This window comes from Brachyistius frenatus, unplaced genomic scaffold (assembly GCF_029030835.1).
Source record: "Brachyistius frenatus isolate BFR_SWC_R1_liver_20210118 unplaced genomic scaffold, ASM2903083v1 Contig_9, whole genome shotgun sequence".
Classification (NCBI taxonomy): Eukaryota; Metazoa; Chordata; class Actinopteri; family Embiotocidae; genus Brachyistius; species Brachyistius frenatus.
This window is the reverse complement of record NW_027210608.1, coordinates 5,908,639-5,916,352: the sequence shown is the minus strand read 5'-3', so window position 1 is coordinate 5,916,352 and position 7,714 is coordinate 5,908,639. Positions and strand designations below refer to the sequence as shown.

At 39.4% G+C, this 7,714-nt stretch overlaps 1 long non-coding RNA gene across 1 annotated transcript; it reads left to right on the top strand.

Moving 5' to 3' along the window:
* The first annotated feature begins 5,293 nt into the window (after positions 1–5,293).
* Positions 5,294–7,262, top strand: LOC138616155 (uncharacterized). Its single transcript, XR_011310583.1, has 2 exons — positions 5,294–5,456; positions 6,782–7,262. It is a non-coding gene; the product is annotated as an uncharacterized lncRNA (long non-coding RNA).
* Positions 7,263–7,714: the final 452 nt, after the last annotated feature.

Genomic DNA, 7,714 nt, shown 5'->3' with positions numbered 1-7,714 from the left:
CCGAGTAGAAGAATACATTTATGCTTAATTAATCCCATTCCTTACTTTAGGTATTAAAAGGCAATGGTCTGTTTAACAACTTTCGGCGACACTAAACGGGTAATTAGTCACAGCCTAATCATTTTTCATACATTTTATGGGTATGTCCAGGATGGGGTGTGTTCCCCGGAGGGTCGTCCCACTCACCACCTCACTTATTCCACGCCCTTTTCACGGTTCCGTACCTCCACACAGGATTAAGTCGTTTCCTTTTTCTTCTCAGCCAGTTTGTCATTAAACAGGTCATGCTCTCGTGATCAGATACCCACACCTCAGTAGACCTTTCCTGCAGGTTGAACCACCTGCCTCTGCTAGCACTGGAGACAAACTTGCCTTTTCTTAGAGTGGGGCAGGTACAGCTGGAGAAACCAAAGGAAAAAAAAAACAAAAAAAACAATGAGAGTGGGAGCCCAGGCACAATCAACTGTGGCACACTGACTAGCAGCATGTGCCAGCTGTTGCAGGCAGCCAATTTTAAACCCAAATGCAACATTTGTGACATTTCTTCAAATGGTTGGGAAATTAGAATCATTTAAATGGTGAGAGCCGCCCACTGCCCAGGTGTAGATATGACTTCAATAACGCTCTCTGTTCTCCAAATAAGCCCAGCTGCTCCACAACACAGACGTGATTCTGCATTCAAGACGCGGTGTAGGACGTGTCATTCTTTTTCTGAGAGAATATAGATTAAAATAGCGGAGCACTCTAGCGATAGCCTTTATCTTGCCCTGCTAATAAGCTTTAACCCCCCACACAAGCAGAGGCTAAAGATAAAATCAATTAAACCAAAGCGCACATCTTCACAGCCAACTCCAACATCTATTTGAGAATGAAAGTAAGCCAAGTACAACTTTATTCATGCAAAACATCGTTAACACACATCTGGAGTACAGCTACAGGTTATGAAACCGTCCACAGGACAGAGCTCTAGTGTTCACTTTAGGTGTCAGCAAATATTGCAAACTTTGTTACATTTTTATTAGCCTTTTCCTGTCAGATCATGTAAGATCATTTCAACCAGGCCATTTCATTATGCAAACAAATGCAAAAATAAATCTTGCCATATCAATCAGCTCTAAACAAGGCACAATTTTTACCTTGAGCGTGAGCTATAAACAGCTCAAATGCTGAGGTGATCTGTGAGCCGATCGTACGACGAGGTCTCAAGCATCAAGCAGGCTAAGCCCATCAAGCACACATCACGGTGCTAATGTCATGCCACCATGTGCCATATGGAGTGACTGCGGCAGTTACACTAATGTTGTTCATTCCTCACACCCCTGTCTCTTTCACACTATCTGTAATTTTCCAGCAGCTAGCATTTCAATTTGTCCGCAGCTCTCCATGACATTTGTCTACAAATCAGTGACCATGACGAGCAGCGTGCAGCGGTGACAGCCACAGGTGGTGTGTCCGCAGAAGCATCTCTGGCTCCACACTCATCATTAACCTTTAAACACCCAATAGACCTTTTCTCATGGCAGACATTTTGACCTGCAGGAAAAGCACACGTGTAACTAATAACATTAATGATGGCTCTATTACATTAAGATATGAGACCGAGACATGCCAGGGAGCCAATATTCACAACACTCAGCCGCTGTCACTGGCTCATCTCGATTTCATCATGTGGCCATGTTTGACAAGTTTATTTCCAACACAAGTGTCAGAATTACCAAGAAGACTGTATCCAACAAGACAAGATCCAAGCACAGCCCTGTTTCTATTCTATATGATTACATAAATAGACAATGAATGTATACATGATACAAACAAGTGGGAAGAAGAGCCCAGGACAATTGCAACAGCTGCAAATATGAATGTTACATAGGAGAGCCTGGTGATAATTTATGGTAATTATGTATAGTTTGTATATTGTAGGTGCAAAAGATGCTCATTTTCACAGGAAGAGGTAAGAAGAAGAAGACACTTCAGTTGGACAGTTTTCTTAACACAGAATCATAGTGATGTGACATCAAGGCAGAAGTTTCCTTGTTTTATAAATTGTAAATACCACAGTCTCTCCGGGAAATCGTGATCACAATAATTAACGCAAATTCAAGCAATCGCCACAATATTTGTGGGAGCTTGCAATTTTGCAAAATTCCCGTAATTTTTCAACAAAGAAGGTACTCGACAAAAGCTCGGCTGAAAGTATTATGGCATAAAGTAGGCTTTCCAAACAAATTTGCTTCATCAATTAAAATAACTCTTCATTTACAGTCAGATAGGCTCTGCTCCCTCTCGCCATCAAAACAAACTGCAGAAGCCGGAAAAAACAAGAAGTAATGGAGAATATTTTTGAGATGTGCAGCATGCTTATTATCATAGGAAGGGATATTACTCTGTTTTTAGGTAGTTGTGCAATTTTGCTAATTCTCAAAATTGTATCACAAAAACAAAAGACGTACTTAAAACTTCGCAAATTACATCGCAAGTTTGGAGAAAATCTGTCGCATAATCAAGCATTTAGATCACAGCATACACAAGAATACTCCACAAAATCCTGCATACTAATATTATTATTCTTATTTACAGTTTACAGGAGTTCAAAGGCATAGCACTTCACCTTAACAAAACAGCATAATGGGTTACATATATCAACAAAATTCATATACCTCCCAAGAAGTCCAAGTTACAAACTCAAATGTTGAACATTATACAGTATGACATTTAGAAATGGTGTATGTGTAAATCTGAACTGGAACACAGCATTAACAGCTCTGACAGGCCAGCAGGCCGGCACAGCCGCAGGTTACAAGAGAGGGCTGATTAGCAGCCTCACTAATAGGCTGTAATTATTTCTTACTTAATGAACATAGTGTATTTTGAAACATGTCCACAACTGTACATGAACAGGGCTGCAGTTCCATCTTTCATTGCTGAGCAGACATAAATTACACAAGTCGTGTTGATTGAAATGAAGCAAGGCGTCCGTTTTGTGTTCATGATATGCAACACAACGGCACAGATGCTGACAGTCATGTGAAAAAAAAAAGTACGGCCCAAGGAAATAGTTTTTTCAAAGTATTTGAACTAGCAAGTGACATAAAACTAACATTTAGAATAATTTAAATGAATTTGAACAGATTAGTCACGGAGAAAAAGTAAGTTCACCCCTACATTTATTACACCTTCACATCCATAAAATTAGATACAGGGGATACAGATGAGGTGGTAACAATATTAACCTTTACAGGCAGTGACAGGTGAAACTTGTCTTATTCAAACCTCTGACACCTATAGGGTCTGGGGTTCTCTTTGTTAATGAAGTGTGTGGCATCATCAGGCCAAGACCTAAAGATCTCTCAAAGGCCTTCAGAAAAAGCAAATTTAGCCCAAGAGCACATCAGCAAATGAGCAGAGTGTAAACATGTTTGGCGAAGACCAATAATTTTTCAGCAGAAGAACCTCACACCAACTATGAAGCATGTTGATGGAAATGTTATGGATTGATGTTGCTTTGCTGCCTCAGGGTCTGAGTAGCTTGCAGTCATTGATTCAACTATGAATTCTGCATCATATGAAAGAGTGCTTGAAGATTATGTGAAGCTAGCAGTCTGATAGTTAAAGATGAACCAGAAGTGGACCTTTCAATAGGATAATGATCCAAAACACACAATGAAAACCACCAGGAAACGGCTCAACATTAAGAAATGGAGCGTTATCGAACAGCCTCATCGAGAATCATGCAAGAAAACCCTCAATCATCTTTCCACAGAAGGAATTTTGTTTGTAAGAGTGATCAAAGATTTTAGCTGGCCAATTTCAGACTGATGGACAAACATTGAAACACGCTTAAAAGAAGTTATTTCTACTAAAGAGGGCAATACGAGCTCCTGAGGCCGAGAGTGTACTTACTTTTTCCACAGAAGAAAACATTATATCTATTGATATTTTTGTTGAATAAATAATTGTATTGAAAACGATTTAATGTCCACTTGTCCAAAGGTTCCACACAAGGTTTTCACTGACAATAGTTCTTTGTAGAATATATTCATTGTTTCCTTTAGTTACATTTTACCCCTGACTTAGTGTATAATCTCCTACAACTTTGTATACCCTGAAATTCAAAGTGTCCCTCAACTGAAGTGAAAATGTAAAATGTTTTTTTTTTTTTTTTTTTTTCTCATACCATACAATTTGTTTGATCGCAGCAGGGACTAAATTCATTTATCATTAATGGTTTTGGAAAAATGTCAGAGCCCCTGTCTGTTTATTGCTTTACAAGGCTCCTGTGTTGTTGTTAATCCTCTTGCCTTTAATTAACAGAACAAAATCATTAATGTCTCCTTTTTATCTTTATTATCGTGTCTTAAATCCCTTTAGCGGCTGAGAAGCATGCCTAATCGCGAGGAAATGGGTTGTGATATGTGTTATTTCAGCTTGTTTTCCGACTTACAGCTGCAGTTGAATAAACTAAACCCTGGCTCATATTTATCAGAGTGGGGTATTATTCCTCACTGGCCCAAAATGCTCTGTGACGCATGGTCTTACTTTGAGACATGTAAACAAAAGAATTTCTTAAACTTTTTTTTAATTTTTTATGACCCCAATTATTTTCAGGATTTTTTTCAGGAGCCTGTAACAATAATCAGAAAAATACTGCACATTCTGGATGGTTTAGAAATATTAACATTTGGTTGCTATGAGAACAAGCTTCTTTAAAGACTTGTGGTCACAAATTTTGTGCTTCCAAGTGTTGTGCTCTATCTATATGAATACAATATCAGCCTGCAGTGTGTTGGCTGCACACTGGAAACACTAAGAAACAAAACATTAACTGCATTGTATTATGATGTCAGTCAGTCTCATCAATAAGAACTGTAACAGGCACCCTGGTTCGCTCCTCCTCTGCATGATCACTCCTGTTTTTGTGCATCCAGTCATACTATTTAAATTTGTTCCACGGACATGTTTTCTTTTTTACGTTTCTTTTATAAATGAAGTACAGAGTTCTAGTTTGGACTCCATGTTAGTGAGGTGCTGGCTTGCAAGAAAATCTGAGGAACCAAATAAGAAGTTAAGCCGCGCACTATTGCAAACTGTGATACATAATTTATGACACTAAAATCAACATCTTGGAGCTAAATGGGTGTGTCCTCTCCTATTTGTTTGTACATACACAGAAAAAGGTTCAGTTTGTTATTGTGCACAACAGCATTTATATGCATCATAGATGGTCCTCTATCAAACAATCATTGTGGTGGTGGTGGTGGTGGGGGGGGGGGGCATCCTAAGGAAGTGTATTTCTGAAAAATATCATCATCAATATCGATCCTGTGTTTTTCCATTTGTAAAGACCTATTCTTATTTCTTCAGATGGACTCAGATTAAAGACACATTTTCCTCCAGAATCAGGGCACAGTTGCCGTCTTGGATTGATGCCCATGCCCGTGGACAAAATATAAAGCAAAGTAAATAGTTTACAAATTTTCACTTCCTGACCAGCTCCTGTGTCCAAGTGCATCCATATCTGTGTCATAACTACATAAATCTAAGCTCTACGTCTCTCAGTGGATTCAAGTGGACCAGCAATGAAGATATAAGATATAAGGAGGGCAAGAAAAGGACGTTAGAAATGGAAACAACATTGGTGTCATCTGTGGATTTGAAGGACACCTGTACAGTAGAGGAGAGGCTGCAGGAAATGTAGCCGAAGTTGTAGTGGTGTCAGTATGACTTCAGTGTACAGATAAAGAGAGGAAATGAGATAGGGAAAGCTAGTGTGTGTGTGTGTGTGTGTGTGTGTGTGTGTGTGTGTGTGTGTGTGTGTGTGTGTGTGTGTGTGTGTGTGTGTGTGTGTGTGTGTGTGTGTGTGTGTGTGTGTGTGTGTGTGTGTGTGTGTGTGTGTGTGTGTGTGTGTGTGTGTGTGTGTGTGTGTGTGTGTGTGTGTGTGTGTGTGTGCGTGTGCGTGTGCGTGTGCGTGTGCGCGACAGAGGTATAAAAGAAAGAGAGCGAGACATGAGCCTGTTTGTGAGAGAAAGTTAGGTGGTGCGTGCCCCCCGCTGTAAGATAATCTTTATAATATCCTGTTGCCTGCGATGCACTGCTATTTTCCAATCTTGTAGTTTAAGTGTGTGCACGATTGGAGAATAGATAATCAGTGAAATTTCTTGTTTTATGGATGACAAAACCCAAAATCAGACAAGATTTCTAAAGCCTCCTATAATCTGAGCAAAGCTGTAAAAGTTGCTCAGAACAGGTCCGTCTTTGGAGGAAACTCTTAGCAATTTTTTGTATCATTTAGGGAACACACATTGGTATGGATGAATAATTAAGACATGCAGTGCAGTCCCTGGTTTTATTATTATGGCCTCTTTTTTAATGTTGCAGTACATTGGCGGATGTGCTTTTTATTTTATTTTCATTCAGATATAGCATAATTTAGCACAATCATTGCTATAGTTAATTTAGGTCTTTTGTAGCGTATGATACTAAAATAGTGTATATTGAGCAAAGTTTAAGGATTTGCACTCAACGACAGAAATGCAGCCATGTGTAATATAGATTAAGCTTATACATTGGTTCAATAAGGAAGATCTGTTCCCTTTTGTTTCATTTTCTGTGTGACTTTCCTGCTGCTCTATTTCCTTTGTCACTTACATTTCCCACGCCGTCAAATCACTCATTCATAATCTTGTTGTCACCATACTTGCCCAATAATCTTCCTGCTCTCACTTTTGAGCCAATCAGTGTCTCGTACCTGTTCTTTAAATATCATCATAATTCTGTCATTCAGACCTCCTGGTGTGCAGCCCTCCTCCTCCCCATCACCCCCTGATCTGTCTGGGTTTCCTGGGATCTCCAACTGAAGTTTCCATGAGTCATCTCTGATCTCCGCTCTCCCCAACCGGTCTAGGCAGACAACCGCCCATCTCTTTGCACAAAAAACCTTTGACAGAACCAGCTTTTCTGTTAAAAGGTCGTTTTTCCTTCCAGCTGTTGCTTATGTGGGAAATGTTAAATTGTTTGGTTCTTGTCTTCGGTGCCCTGAGATGTCTTATGTTTGGATTTGGCACCACATAAATAAAAACAGTTTTTAAATCCATATACTCCACTCACTCCACCACCTCCATTGTCTAGGCTCCAGGGGTCCTGTCCTTTCTCCTACATCCATTTGGGACATCACTCGATGAAGCGCCCTCTCATGGTCTGATTCTAACCACCAAAATGTATAATTCAAACTGTTATTAATTCAATAAATTATTTTCCCCTCTCAATGATCCTCTCTTTATTCAATTTATGTTGGTGAAAATGTGAGTGCTTGAAACAAACCCGGCATACAGTTAAACAGCGTAGTTACCAGGTTAACTCTAACATACCTGAGGCCACTTGGGTTGCCCTAACTGTGCTAAATAAATGTACAATTTGTAGTTATACATTAAAATATATATATATATATATATCCTTGTTTAGGGGTAGTATAAAATACATACAAAATTTAAGAACAGGTTTTGCAGTAGTCTCAGTCACATTCCAGTCTTTTTAAAAAGTTATGGTATTTTGAATAAGAAGGATGTTATATTATTTGCACAGCTCACAGTCACCTTTCCTGACATCTAGCCCCTGGAGTTGTCGGCTGTGTGTTGGTTATAAGCCCTCTGGAAAGTCAAGTTTCCCCCTCTGCTCCAGAAATACTACTTTATGCATAAGCAGTCTTCATGCAGCTTTG